Below are 16,590 nucleotides of genomic sequence, written 5' to 3'. Positions count from 1 at the left end.
ACGCCAGAAAACCGACAACACACAAACCCGACAACGCGAAACACCGAACACCATAACACCGACACACGGAACGTAAACAACACACTACACTACATAGCATACACACTAGCCCTGACCCAAACCCTAACCCTAAGGTCCGACACTATCGCACACTTCACCTACCTGCACCCTAACCCTAACTCACTTACCCACCCCTAGCCCAAGCTCCGACACTAACGCACACTTCACCTACCTGCACCCTAACCCTAACTCACTTACCCACCCCTAGCCCAAGCTCCGACACTAACGCACACTTCACCTACCTGCACCCTAACCCTAACTCACTTACCTGAACACTCCTACCTCCGTCACTGTCGCACACTTACCGGGTCACGATCACACATTACCCTTGTTGGTCTTTCCGCTGTCGGCGAATCACCCTGTCGGTATACGTACCTGTCGGTTATCTGGCGCCGGTGATTTCTGTGTCGGGGGGATCGGCGGTTCGGTCTTTAGAAGGGGACCCGTTGTCCAAGCCATGGTATATTGCTGTAATGCTACTGTGGCATTGTCACCAGCATATAATTAACATAGTATTCCAACAGTACCTTGTAGGTGGTAGCACCCATCATGTAGAACGGGTAATGGTGTGTACATGTGGACAGGTGTTATCTTGTATATCCTGTGATATTCACATTTCCAAAGGTATTCTGCAGTCCCTCTGTGTATCACCTAAGCAAGAAGGTGTCTGTATGCATATCGGCAACAGTTGCCATACACCTAAACTGGATGGCCATTACTCACAGACTTTGCTGTGTTTTAACATGTCTGACATATACTGCAGACATGAACTGTCACCCACATTGCTCTATCAAAGCTTTCATGGGTGTGTGTCACATAGCTGGCCTAGTACACAGATCACTGCAGTAGCTTGCATTGTCACCAACATACATGTATGGCCTAAGATCTGGTAAGCTGCAGCACATAGCGGCAAAGGTAACAATGGTATTCATATGGGGCAGGCTTCACACATAGGAACTATTATAGGTCACAGGTACATATCTGTATGTGGCAAACACATACCTGATGTGTGCATGGCAATTACTGTTATAATAATATGTCATACAATAATGAAAGCAAAACACGCAACACATTCACAAACTGTGTGACAAACACACACATGGCATTTGTAGGATTCAAACCCCTACCTAATTAGGTTATGGCACTTGAGAGAGATGCATTAGCACAGCACGCTATTTGCATTACTGGATGATTTTCCTTCTCCTGCTGTATTTATAGGGTGCTGACATCATCAGTGTTTCCAAAGAAGAATGTACATCTTTTAGTGTGTTATCCCAGTCTTCAAAATGGGGATTCCTTTCGCAAAGAATTGCAGACATACACACACCCCTGCCCCCCACCACACACACAGCATTTGCAGGATTCAAACCGCTACCTAACTATGTTATGATACTTGAGACAGATGCATTAGCACAGCACGCTATTCGCATTACTGGATGAGTTCCCATCTCCTGCTGCATTTATAGGGTGCTGACATCATCAGTCTTTACAATGAAGAATGTACATCTTTAACTATCCCTCATTATGGGGGATAACAATATCTGTGCATTCACAGAAACCTAGTTCAGGGTCACATATGCACACTGGCACTGCCAGGTTATGTTCTATACCATGCTTCATGACCACAGGACTTGTGACACAAAACACAACTAGGGGGTGTATCCATATACATCACAGATACACACACCTCTGGGTTGGTCCCACTGCACTAAGCATGACAGGCCATACATATACACCTACCATTGTGCAAAACTGCCTTTTGGTTTGGTGTGTAGTTCAGACCACCCACCCATACCCAGTAACCACACTTGGCTTTCCTGGGAACAGTGTCGGATATGAAGGTCTTCACACACACCATTATAGTGGTTGACTTCAGGTACACAAATATTGACTGGGGATACTACTCAAGCCCTCAACATCACCCTACAGTCACTACAATTTGTGAATCCATGTGCTATGGCACAACCAGTCAGCACACCCACTAGGGGGAATACATATTGGACCTGATCATCACCAACATGGGGACTCTATGTTCCACACCAGAGGTAGAACTGTCATTGTTAAGATCAGACCATGATCAACTTTCCCTGGACATCCATATCCCGTCCCCACACCCAGCCAAGGAAATCACTGTAAAGAATTTCTCAAAAGCAGACTTTGCACTTGTGAAGACTGGGGTGGAATACTTCAGAGGCACTGTGCTGGAGGTTAATACAGACCAATCTGCAGAATTCTTTACAAACGCATTGTATGAGCAGCTGCAAGTATGCATTGATCATGCTATCCCACATAAAACCATGACTCCTCCAAAACAGGAGACCTGTCTGGTTGACCCCAGCCATATATAAGCTGTACAACAGAAGGAGGAAGCTACTACATAGCAGAGCAATATCCCACAGACCCAGATAGATCATAACCTCTCCTTTGCTAATCACATTGACAGAGAGTCATTGCTAAGAACTTTGTATAGCCCTCCTTCTCACATGGGTGTTTGCATGTAGATCATGTGAGGTCATTGTGGCCCTCTACTACTCACTAATCAGGACCATGTTTGACTACAATGCCCCTTTTGGGGTGTACCTTACCCAACACCTGTGGCAACTACAGTGAACACAACAGTACCTCCCCAAGAGAATCATGGACTACACGCAGATGTCCTATGCAGCTCAGCTAAAGGATCTCCAGCTCTACTCAGTTGCTTAACGCCTACTCAGAGGTAATCTATGTCTGACGTACACAACCATTTAAAACCCAGAAGTAATAGACATGCTCCACCTCATAACATCCAAGACCCTTACAGCTACACACTCCAGGGATGTAAACCTCAGCACAAACATAAATAGGACATGCTGCAGGGACAGCTTCATTACTCACAGGCTCCCCTCACTCTGGAACTGAATCCCAATTAAAGTTAGACATAGCCCCTCACCAACTCTCTTCCAGCAAAATACAGCTGCATGGATGGGAAATTGCAAATTCACCCCTGGGATCTCCACTGTGTCCCTGCTTGACAGAGGCACAGCAAAGTAGCCTTAAAGGGTGCCTTCTGTGACCTACTTTACAGAGGCACAGTAGGCTACTCTACTGGGGAGGCAGACGCCAAATACACTCTGCCTAGGCTTATGAATTCTCCAGGGCAGACAGCCGAGTATTCACCTCTGCACCTATGTTTATGTTTCGGATGCGCAATATTTGTTGCTGCTACTGTTTGCAGGTCTTTATTGCCATAGCTTTCACAGTTTCTGTGAACAACGTGCATATCTGCGTAACATGTTTGATCATGACAGGGTTCCGGTATATTAATATATGTGTCTGTTGTCATTTAACTGTGTGCACAGGGTGGATTGCTGGATCGTGGGAGGTTCCTGGCTTAACACATACAACTGCTAGATATGTGTGGCTGACTGCTATACTCAGACATGGCCTAAGTGTGTGAGCATGCCCAGTTCAGGCTTTCCATGGTTTGTTGCCTGACATGTGTCTCATTTATCCAAGTGTGTGAGCATGCCCAGTGTGACCTTTCCATATGTTGTGATCTGAAGTCCACTACATTTGTGGTTGTGTGTGAACATGACCAATCTTGACATTAATACTGTGTGTGTTGGAAGTCATGTTGTGTTCTTACTGCCAGACTCCTTTGTGTCATAACTCAACAGGGATTATGCTGTGCTTGCAGGGTTTCCATGGGATAGTTTGCAAAGACTTGGCAACATTCTCCAATACTGGCTGAACACTGCAATACTGTCATGGTGTAGTGGTTCAGTATTCACTATGGTGCACAGTATTTGTTTGAGTCCCATCACTGCTGTAAATGCTCATACTGAGTAGACCAGACTAGTTAAGGGCCAGTTGGGCAACTATGAGCATGTTGCATTTTGTTCAGCTATGGCCTACTTAAACCAGGCTTGTCCGACATTGCTGTGTATTCACCAACTTGGGTGGACATTGGTAAACATTACTCTACTGTGACCACAGTTGTACTACTTGGTGTGTGTGATTCTGTTCATAGGTTCATACTAGGCTATCTGCCCTAGGGCATTTATAATCCTAGCCAGAGTGTGTTTGGCTTTCAACACACATTGTAAGTGGAGTTTGCCATTACATTTTTCATGGTTAGTATACTGTGCCTCTGGCTAACAGTGACATAGAAGTGATACCCAGGGTAAACCTACAATCTCCCATCCACTCATCAGGATTCCTCTTGAAGAGAGTCAATGAGGGACTCTGGCTAACCTGGAGTGGGAGTTTACTCAAGAGTGGGGGGAGCCTCTGGGTTATGGATCTGTCACTCCAGCATGTCCTATTTATTTCAGTCCTGAGGTTCAGGTCTCTTGAGTGCATAGCTTGATGGGATTCTGATTTTCCAAGGTGCAGCATGTCCATTGATTCCAGGTTGGACATGGCTTTATACATCTGGCACAGATTGCCTCTGGGCAGGCAGCATGCCACTGAGTGGAGCTGCAGTTTCTTTAACCGGGCAGTGACTGCCATCTGTTTGAGCCCTTTGATCCTCTTGGTGAGGTACTTTTGTGGTCTTTCCAGCTGCTGCAGGTGTCTGAAAAGGTACATCCCACAAGGGGCATTGTACTCAATTATGGGCCTGATGAGGGATGAGTTAAGAGGCACAATGACCTCCACTGATGTAGATGTGATTACCTTCATGATTAGGTGGGCTATATGAAATGTTTCTCTGAACACTTTGGCCACATGGTTGTCGAATGTGAGATTGCTATCGACTTGGGTCCCCAGGTCCCTTATCACTTCTTCCATATTTAATGGGTTACCACATATGTAGTAATTTGTGGGCACTTAGTTTTTGACAAAGGGGAGGACTATACACTGTTTTATGTTTAGCTTGAGGACATGGCGCTGGCACCAGTTGTCTGTTTCTATGAGGCCCTTTTGTAGGATGCTTGTGTCAGCTGGAGGGTCGATTATGGTGCCCAGTTTGCAGTAATCTACAAACTTGTTCACCAACAGTCCTTCTGTGTTGGCCTGTACCTTTGAGAAATATATACCAAACAAGGGAGGTCCCAGGACTGAGCCTTGTGGGATGCCACTTGTAGCTGGTTCGTGGTCTGACATGGCTCCAGCATTTCAGACCATGTGGGTTCTGTCCTTGAGCTAGTTTGCAACCCATCTAGTGATATAGGGGTTTCTATTGAAGCTGGTGATCTTATCTATGATGACCAAGTGGGGTACTGTATGGAAGGCTTTTGCAAGGTCCAGGTAGGCTGTGTGGACCACCATCCCCTCATCATTGGCCTTGGTGACTGTTTCAAATGACTCAACCAGATTTAAGAGGTAGGATCTGCCCTTAACAAAGGCAAAATGGGTAGGATCCAGTGTCTGTGTGTCCCCAATATGTTTATTTCTGAGGTCCATGATGATCCTTTCCATAGCTTTGCAGACCAACCTAGTCAGGCTTCTGGGGCGATTGTTTGCAGTATCCATTGAGGCACCACCTTTGTGGAGAGGATCCACTGTTGCTGTACACTGCTCTTTGGGTACATATCATGTGTTAAGGCTGACATTGAACAGTGGTTTTATGTGTGTGTTCAATTCTTCTTGGGGTTCATGTTGGACACAGCCCAGGACACCGTCTGGTCCCATTGATGCTGTGTGTTTTGCTTTGGAGAAGCTGGCTGTTACCTGAGCATCTGCGATGTCAGGGGTCCAGCACTCTGCTGGGATAGATATTTGCCCTTTTGGTGGGGAGGGGGGGAGAAGTTTGCACTGAACCTGTCAGCTTGGATGGTGGCAATGTCTGTGGGTTTGTGTATTGTTTGTCATTTTGGACTAATTCTGAACATACCTGGGGATTCCCACACAGGTTCCTACAATAAGTAAAGAATGCCTTGTGATTATCCTTGGTGTCCTGTATGATTTTTATCTCACGGATGGCCTTAGACAATTTTATGTGTGGACGTTGTTTTTCAATAATACTGGTCAGAGATGGCTTCCCTTGTTGTGATTTGGATCTATCATATAGTAGCTTCCTCCTTGTATTGTATTGTTTGTTTATGGCTGGGGTCCACCAAACAGGATGCCTGCCTTTGGAGGATTGGGTCTTGGTTTTATTTGGGATTGCATGATGGTGTTCATAGAATGTGTTTATAAAGGGTTATGAGGTCTGGGCCGTATTCTCCACAGACACAGGGGCTGTGAAGGATTCCACCTCAGTTTTGAGGTGTGTGACATATGCTTTAGTGAACATTTTTCACTGTGGTTTTCTGGCCATGGGCTGTGGTGGGGATGTGACTATCCAGTGAGATTACTATCTGGTGTGATCATACCAGTGAGGGATACACTTCTGATCTTGGGCATAGAGTCCCCATGTTGGTGATGATCAGGTCCAGTATGTTTTCCCCTCTTGTGGGAGTGATAGCAAGTTGTTCCATAGCATTTTGGTTTATAAATTCTGGGAACCTTTCGCCTAGGGTGTTGGAGCTAGGGTAATGCTCCCAGTGTATGTTTGGATAGTTGAAGCTGCCCAATATAATGGTGTTTGGGGAGATCTTCATATTTTCATGTGTTCTCCAATCGGCCAAGTGTGGTTCCTGGGTTTAGGAGGGTGGTCTGTAGCAGGCTATGAACTGGAAGGCGGTTTTACCCACTGTTGGTTACACATGAGTAGTCTCTGATGCTTCTTGCTGTGTCACCAACCTGGGGGTGTGAGTATCTTTGAAAAATATTGATACTCACCCTCCTTTTGTAGTTTGTTCCATGCTTTGCAGCTGTAAAGCATGGTATGAGGTGTACCTGTGAATGCTAGGGTGCTCTTGGGAGCCTTGAGCCAGGTTTCTGTTACTGCACAGATATCAACATACTCCATGCTGAGAAGTGTTTGGAGTGCGTGCATCTTGCAGTTTAGACTTCTGGCACTGAGTAACATTACTTATACTTTCTTATCCCTTGTGATACCTATGGAGGTGGGTTTGTGTTTTGAGCCTTACCTAGAAAAGGCACTATGGGGGTGACAAGAGCCTTTGGCAATATCCAATAGGCCACAGGTGATAGGTGAAATCCATCCCTAGCAAAGCACCATGTCTTGTCGAGCATCTCATCCCAGGCTGACAGGCATTGAATCCCCTTTCACTGACACCAATACTTAAGCCAACTGTTGTAATTGATCATCTTGTCTTCATATTGTGGCCTCATGTTTGGTGAGGGTAGGATGCTACTGAAGGTCATCAAGTGTGCATATACAACATGGTGGTAAATGCTGTTTAGCACTACCTTATATTGCTTAACACATGGCAATCATGCCTCAGGTGGTGTTGCAGGGCTGCCTATGTCAGATGCGCATACTGCACTCCCTATACATGTTTGGCAACAGGTAGTGTCAAGTTAGGCATCCCTTTTACTATATGTGCGAGTCAGAGAGAGGTATCATTTCCAGGGTTCCTACTGAGCCAGTGTATGTGCTATGCGCTGCCTCTTTGCCAAGACCAAGGCATAAAGGGCATGCCTCTGTTTGCCTACTGGGGCAGGCTCAGGTTGTTCTTCCTCCGAGTCACGCTCTGCCTGTGATGGCCTTGGCACTGGTGGGGGGCTGTTTGGCCCAGGCCTATGCTGGTTCTGTTGTAGCTGTTTTCACAGGATCATATTATGTAGCATAGCACATACCATGACAGTTTGGGTACATGTAGATGGTGAGTATTGCAAGGCTCCACCAGATGTGTCCAGGCACCGGAACCGTGACTTGAGCAACCCAAACACATGCTCGATTACATTTTGTGTTTGTGCGTGTGCCTCATTATGGCGTTCTTGTTCAGGTGTGTGTGCATTTCTGATGGGTGTTATCAGCCACGGCTCTAGTGCATAGCCAGCATCCCCCACTAAGTGACCATGTGGGATGTCCCCATTGGCAAATGTCTGTTACAGCTGCGTCAGATGCCAGATATGGGAATCGTGGTAGCTTCCAGGGAAGCCAGCACACACATTCATTATTATGCCCTGGGCATCACACATGACCTGGCAGTTGATGGAGGGGAAGCCCTTGCGGTTAATGTAGGCCCTACCCCACTCACTGGCTGGTGCTTTCATGCATATATGCGTGCAGACTATTGCACCCACTGCCTCAGGGTATTCTGCTATTTGCTGAAAGAGACACATATTGCTGGCCAATACCTCATGGGAATTGGGGAAATATACATGATCACCGACATGTGCTGACATGGCATCCAGGAACTGGTGCAGTACCCTGGATGCTGATGCCTGTGATATCCCCATCATATCACCAGTTGGTCTCTGAAAGGTACCTGTTGCTAGTATTCTTAGGCCAACACATACCTTGGTTTCCACTGGGATGGGTTCCCCTCTGTTGGTTCTGTATGTGAGGCGTGGCCTGCACAGCTCCACAATTTGCTGCAGGAGGTCTCTGTCCACTCTATAGCGCTCTACTATCTCCAGCTCATGTAACCCCTGGTAGGTGACCCTGGGCCTGTACACTCTTCTCCGTCTCCTCACTGTGGGTTGTCCAGCAGCATTTGCATTGTCACCACCCTCAGCATGTTGCATATGTCATCTTATAACAGCAATGGCAGCCCCTAGCATTTTTTGTCTGAGTGAAGCTTTTTCAGTTTTCACTTCTAGTAGCATACTCCAGTGTTTCAGTGTCTCTTCTGAGAAACAAATTGCACTGTTGTTTGCAGAGTTTTAAGTGCTGGGCTGGGCTAGGCTAGTGCTCTGCCTGTGTTATTGCCTGATTTGGATTGTTTTCACCTGCTAGCTCTACTAGTATCACCTGGTAGCTTCCTGCTATTTGTTGTGCTTCCTTTTTCCTTTCTGTTTCCTCAGGGGGAGAGATGCGCATACAAGCGCAAACACGCTCACAGCAGCTCACACACGCGCATACATGCTTAGACGGACTAAAACCTGATTATTCGGGCTAAAACGCGCGCATACCAGCGCAAACAAGTTTACAGGTCTTCCAACAGCCTTATACATGCTTACTCCGCCTTAAACGTGCGCACTCACGCTTCCACACACGCACTCTGTCTTACTCAAGTTTACAGGCACGCACACACGCGCATACCCGCTCTGCAAGAAACTTTGGTGTTATCCACAGTATACACCTTCCATTTCTTGGCTTTCCCTGGCCTACCTGTTGACACACCTTTTTCCATGATGTCTAACTGACACCTAACAGATGCCACTGTCCTCCAATGAGCTGCACTACTTTCATACATACCCCCCTTGTGATGTCACCTATCTCCTACTCTGTTCCTCCCCATATCCTACTCCTACACTCCACTGACTGTGCTCATTTGCTATGTAAAAGTGCGATTCACTATCCTAACACTCATTTACATAGGATTGCCTACTAATGCTTGGTTACATGTCTTAGACTGGGCTTCTCATCTTAGCAACCCCTACTCGGTGGTCATGTTGTCTTCAGCCTGCTATTCCCTTACATTGAAATTTGACAATTTTCATAAATTCCATGTTTGCGGCTTTTATTGCCTTATTTTATGATTTTTATAGCACACCCCATTTGTGCGGCACTGCGCTATGCTTAAACATCGGAAATCAGCGAAAAAAAAATTATTTTTATTTTAATTTTACATCAGGGAAACGTTCCAATGGCCGTATATTTGGCCATTGGCATGCTTCCTCAACCATATGCAACCTTTATTTGGAGCTGACAAGGCTCCATTGTGCTATTTGCAGAACGGTACTCAGTTGTCAACTGAGTACATTTCTGCAGCTAACACGTCTCCTACTCGGACAGGTTTCTGCTTCCTGGATCACAAATTTATCTCATTTGCATGCCTTTCGGCTGCAAGTGAGGTAATTTGCATATCACAGCCCTCTCCATGTCAGAGACGAGTTAGGAGCTCTCTTATATGCCCCTACAGGCTGTTTGTGGATCGCTCGTCGGACATGATGGCTGCATGGAGTCTTACTCTACTCGTAGACTCCGTGCAAGCCATCGTATGTCCGGCCCCATGTCAATGTAACAAAGAAAAAAAATAAGAAATGGATTTGGATGCAACTGAAACATGGCTAGGTAAACTGAAAAACCTCTGGTATTAATGCTGCATAATGTATGATATAAAAACAAACAGAAGCAGACATGACTTATAAAACACTATTATGCAGTGCATAATAGCCTGTACAACTCCAGCTACAATAGGATACCCATCACAAACTGTTTTGTCTGGCTACAAACAACCAGTCTAATTCTCTATTGTCCAAAACTCTCCTCTCCAGCAAGAAAACACGCAATTAAACTGCTGTGTAGTTTGGCCAGAGTTGTAAAAATACATTGTGGAGAATATCCCTTTTGAATTAACCTATCACATCTAGGACAGTACTTTCAGCCTTATAATCAGAGGATTCACTCTATATGTCTGTGTATATATAAATATATATATATATATATATATATATATATATATATATATATATATATATATATATAGGGCATAATATGTAATACTCACAATATTTAAGAATCAAGACATCTAGGACCATAATATTGAACAATAAAACCTATTTTATGCCAGGGACAAGCTCTCTACCACCCCCCACACCTGGTGCAACTTATATATCCCAACTCTGGAGTCACACAACACTGAAGAGCTGGCAGATTCAAAGTTTTCACCATTCTGAGTTTTACATATATTGAGTAGGAAGGGTGACAAATGATACAGTATCACCTGTGTGCTTCTTTGGGACTAACCTTATGGGAGTATCTTGAAATGTTCAAATGGAGGTTCCCAGAAAAGCTGTTTCCCAGTTGTCTTCATCCAGCAATACATGAGCTATAAGACTTCTGTCATGAATTAACAAGAGATTTCGCAGGCTTAGTTTTTGCAAAAATAGAAAGTGAATTTGTTTCTGTGTCCTTGTTGCAAGGATGAGACAGTGAGTGCTGTTGCTGCATATGAACACCGATCCATAGCAAAGTGGCCTGGTGTGGTGTTTAAAGAAGTAGGACAACATCCAGTCAGGTACGACAATGCAGAGGATTCCATACCAAAAGTAAAATCACTCGAATGGAGGTCTGTCATTTCCTTTAAACAAGCAGGAGCACAAGGACACCGCAACGCTGTCCCTAATGTCACATCTAGTAATGTCCATTGAACGAAGCACAGTCACCTGTTCAGTATCTGCATGGCGCTCCCCTTGTCTTTTCTCACTGGATTCTGTGTTTGTGATTATTTCCCGTTTGTTACTAGTATTCACCAATAGAAAAGTGTACAACAAGCACGTAAACATTGTAGTTTGTGGTGAGGATTATTTTCATTTTCTCACATGGATTTCAATTAATACTTCAAATTAAATTAAATTATGTAGATGTTGCTGCAAATGGTAACTGGCAAACCAGCAGCTTGATGGGCAGAGATAACACTGCATATTCACAATTATCGCTTACTTAGTAAGGACTACTTCTCCCCAAAACTTAAAAATATTAATAAAATTATTCCAACAGAGTAACAGGACCTACAAAAACTAAGCACTGCTGTTACCTTTCTCTAAGCACAATAATGCAATCCAGTGTGGGTACTACACCAAAATAATGGAACTTCCAGAACTGGAATCCCTCTGTCTGCAGCTCTGGGCCTCATAGCACCCAAGTGGTCTGTTATTTCTTTGCAATATCCACCCTGTTGGGCATTATGGCTTATATAACATTGTCAGGACTTACAAAGTTTATAAATTAAATTCAACCTATCCAGCTGATAACTAAAACTGTAAACCCTATTTCTCATATGACTATCCAGAAGTTCCTTGAAATCCACTGTACTGGCTGCTTATCAAACAGGATTATATAAATCAGTCCACGCCTTTATAACTTGTTAGCTATACCATTTCCTTCTATTCTACATTATACATCCTCTCAAATCTGCTACTAATCTCTCTGAGATTCAAAATATGGTCATTTTGCAGGAGACCAGTGGATCTGTATAAATATGTATCCCCGCTCTATACAAGTAATAACCCTCCTCTTATGCTACATTCCAAAGAATTCATGCTCAGTTGCCTTAACCTGTTGCCATATATTGTTTTAGTAAATCCACCTTTGAATTCTTCTTTGTCTGTTTACTATATATTTTATTCTTAGATACCACACTCTATTCCTATATTTAAGGATTAGTTTCCCAATATTAACATTCATGGGTAGCACTAACAATGGGGTTCTAATCATAATAAACATCATTAAACCTGCCAGTTAACTTCTCGTCTTATTACAAACATTTTCAATGTGCTTATTAAACCGATGACCATTAGCTAGAGATATGTCTAACTCTGGCTTTGTACGCTGTCAAATCTCTTAAATTTTCATATCTTTATAACTTTGTCACCATCACCCTTCTCAGTGTCATACGTGCATTTTTTATTAAGCTTAACCATCAGCTTGCTTTTCAAAACCTAATTTTAGATATATCTAGACAGCTCTACATGTTCAAAGTCATGTTTAGATACTGTGAAACATGCTATTTTACTATCATCTGCATGTTTTGTGTATCAAAAGAAAAAAGAGGAAATTTGCGACTGAGAGAATCAGCACAATAGTTGTCCCAACAATGACTCCCAAGAAACGTATTTCTCTTCTGGAAAGTACTGCTATTTTTTTATTTCAAAGCATCATATGTAGCAATCCAAACAGCCATAATGTAATCCAGATCAACAAACAAGACTATTCTCAGCTTTTCGGGTTTAAGTAATATGTTATTGTTCACAATGTCAACTGCTGTATGAAAATCAAAAACCAGCCTGCATGATTCTGCCCACTGAATTCAATACTGTCTCCTGGAAAGTTAGGCAATTACTCTTAACATGGCCATACAGTCTATGTGACTGCTGTCATTAGTCCTGAATCTGAATACCCGTAAGTTATCTGGACAATACAAAAATTATCTCCTTCTCCATTACCTCATATCCTCCACATGTGAAACTGATAGGTCTACATTTCTGTATACCTTCTCTGTTGTCCTTTCCCCTATAGGGTACTATATTTGCTCTTTTATATTTTTGTGGTGGCTACCTTCATGCAACACTTCTGTTATGTATAACGCATAACCTGGTTTAAGTCTTCCTTTAGCTTCTTCAAATTAGTATTGCTTATGCAATTTGTCCCAGGGCATTTTGAGATTTATAATCTCCCCAAATCCTAAGACTATCTGCCATAGTGAGAGCTTTTTTGGTAGTGAGTCTATTTATGTAATTGCAGTCTTAGTCTCAAAGTTATCTGTACTGTTGTGTTACTTAGAATACTGAACACTGTGATATTCAGCACATGTAACAGTCACATTGTTGCTTTCATGTTCACCGATACTGCCGTTACCATCCTTAAGATAACATTTTAACTATATTTTTAAGCTGCTTGTTATTGGTTACTAAATTAATGTTTATATCTACTTTATCTTATTTTAAATTTCCCTTCAAATTCCTTTATTTATTTTATTTTACATTTGTTAACTGGGAAATTCCAACTGGACCAGGTCAATTTACCGCGGTGGCCTGGGGAGAAATGCTCTAAAACATTGTTACAGAAAAAAAAAAAAAAACAAAAGAAGCAAATTTACACAGTGTTATACAAACGTCATTTAAATAATACCACATGGAATTGGACATTTTGCCAAACAAACACTGAAAATATATAAAATTAATTGGAAAAAGGCATTTTCCAGGAGAAACAGTCATGAATTCCATTTAATGTGCAGGTGTATAATGATTGTGACAAAAAGAGGAGCAATCGCCCGCTATGAGAAGTAGCAACTAATAGCCAGCGTTATTGGCTGGGTTTAATACTGTAGAGGGTTAAAGTGAGTAGCTTGGAAGTTGAGAAAAGAAGAGGGGATATGGAAGAGTAAAGGTTAAGTGATACAAGGACATAACCAGGTGTTTAGTAGATGTGATTTGAGGGAGTTTTTGAATTGTGGGGTGGTAGAGGCAGTGGTCAGAGAATGGGGGAGGGAATTCCAGTTTTTAGCAACAGTGTGGGAAAAGAGCGCTTTGCCTGCAGTATTGTTTGCCCTGGAGATGCAGAGGAGAGATTTGTCACTAGATCAGAGATGCCGATTTGCAGTGTAATGGGTAAGAAGACTGGATATAGATGGGTTTTTTTCAGGGTATTTAAGGATGTTATATGCAGTAACTAGCTTGTGGTAGTTAAGTAGTTGTGGTAACTCTAGCCATTTCACTTCTTTTAGTGCAACACAGTGATGTGTTCTGTAACTGGAGTTTGTAGCAAACTTGGCTATCTTATTGTAATAGGATTCTAGCTTGTTTAGGTCAGTTTTTCTAATATGGGTGAAAATAGGTGCTGCGTACAGTAGTGTGGACAGAAGGTAACTCTGGGCAAGGGTGACTCTTGCTTGGTGTGAGAGAAAGTTTTTGTGCCTATATAGTGCACCCATTTTTTGTGAACCAATCTGATGGTTTGTGAGATGTGGATATCAAAGTGAAGATTGTCATCAATTTCAATACCAAGAGGTTTGGTGTGGTCAGAAGGGGAGATGGTAGGGTCGTTTTTAGAGGTGATGGAAAAGGAGAGGAGAGCTTTTGATTTGTTAGGGGAAAATAGTAGTAGTTTTGTCTTATTGGGGGTTAGGATTAGCTGGATACCTGAGATCCATTTTTCTACAGAGTTAAAGGTTTCCTGGGTAAGTTGCTGTAGAATGGTGGGAGATGAGGCAGTGCAGATCAGGGTTGAATCACCTGCATATTGAATGTGTGCCATGCTGGGTATAGCTATTCAGGTTGTTTTATGAAAATAGAAAAGAGAAGTGGGCCCAGTATAGAGCCTTGTGGGACTCCTATGGTAGTTGGAAGTTGGGGGGATAGTGCTCCTTGCCATTGGACAGATTGTTGCCTGTCAGATAGGTAGCTTCTGAACCAGGCTATGGTAGATGGGGTGAAAGATAGTGAGGCTAGAGAATCTAGCAGAATGGAGTTTGAGACCATGTCAAATGCCTTTGAGAAGTCTAAGAAAATGGCTGATGTATATTTGTTGTTATTCCTGTGAAGGTTAGCTAGATTAGAGAATGAAAGAAGAGCAGTGGTTGTGCTGTGATGAGGGCGGAAGTCATGTTGTGTGGTAGAGAGGAGCTGATGTGTGTTCAGGAATTTCATGACTTGCAAACGGATGCATTTCTCTAGAATTTTAGATAGGGGGCATAAGATGGCAATGGGTCGGTAGTTTGAGAAGTCATAGGATTTACCCCCTTTATGAAGTGGAATAATATAAGATATTTTCCAGAGTTTGGGAATATAGGATTCCCTTTAGTGATGTTATATTAATTTTTGTCATTTATATCATCTTTGTCTGCTTATATAATATACTATTTTTATTAATTATAGCCTTAGTCTCCTTTATAGTATCAGTTCTCACTATTAATCTATCTTTTCCTCAAACCTCTCAACCTCTTACCACAGGAAATCTGGACAAAGTTTAAAATAATGGGGGGACAAAGGCTCCAAACTAGATACAAATTGTAAATATATAATGTATAAAAACTTAGAAAGTTGCTTTAATAAAAGGATTTGTGTTAGCGAGCATTTTCTGAAGGGTACAAAGTCTGAAACTTGAATGTATGTCATTATTTAGTGACTTCACTCCTCAGTAATTTCCCAGAAAACCACAAATTTTATGAGGAACAGACTAAAAATATATAGCAAAAATCTGGACATTCTGCAAAAATCTGGATGGTTGATAGGTATGCATTTTCCTTAGCCTCATAGGTAACAGCCACTTTAATTTTAAACCCATGTGTTTTTTCCTTAACACTATTGATGTAGTATCTAACTGAACAACAGTAAGTACCTGTAGGCTTATTGATGATGTATTAACCCTATTACAGCTACTTTCTTTCCAAACTGTAGAAAAAGTGTCTCACTGCCAGAAGTTCAAAACTCGATAATGCAAGTCCCAAAACTATGAAAATTCATGAGTGAATTAAACTAACAATGATTTTTTTGAAGTCAGTGTTACACATTTAAAGTGTGTTTTTTGTTTGTTTATTGATTGATTGATTGATTGATTGCAGAAGGCAGGACACTCTGCACCTACTCCCAGTATGATAGAATACATTTCTGAGAACAAGCTACTTGCATATGCTAATTCCGAGATCATGGTACCTCAGAGAAGATGAAATACAGCAATTTCAGTGTCAGTATGTATATTCCCAAAACTGCAGATACAGCCCTCAGATATACAAGAAGAACCCAGGGAAAACATGCAATGGTCCAACAATAGAATTGCCTTAGCAACCATACCGGCCTGATTCAGGGGCTCTGCTTGCCTCCACTGAGCATTTCTCCAGCTGTCCTGTAAGGAAGGCTATGACAGTAATGGTGATTGTGACGTCCACATTTACCCCAGAAATATTAAGCAGCATGTGCATGTTTTGTTCAGCTGAATGGACCACTAATCTGATACCAAGTGTTTTTACATTTGTAAAAGGGAATTTTAGTGTATTCATACCAGCGTTTGACAATACAACTTTTGCTTAAAGTGTTTTGTCATGACAGAGGGCTGCATCTTGTGAGGTAAATGTTGTATGTATAATATAC

This window comes from Protopterus annectens, chromosome 2.part0, assembly GCF_019279795.1.
Source record: "Protopterus annectens isolate FY-2018-M chromosome 2.part0, PAN1.0, whole genome shotgun sequence".
Taxonomy (NCBI): domain Eukaryota; kingdom Metazoa; phylum Chordata; order Ceratodontiformes; family Protopteridae; genus Protopterus; species Protopterus annectens.
Note: the sequence above shows the minus strand (reverse complement) of the source record.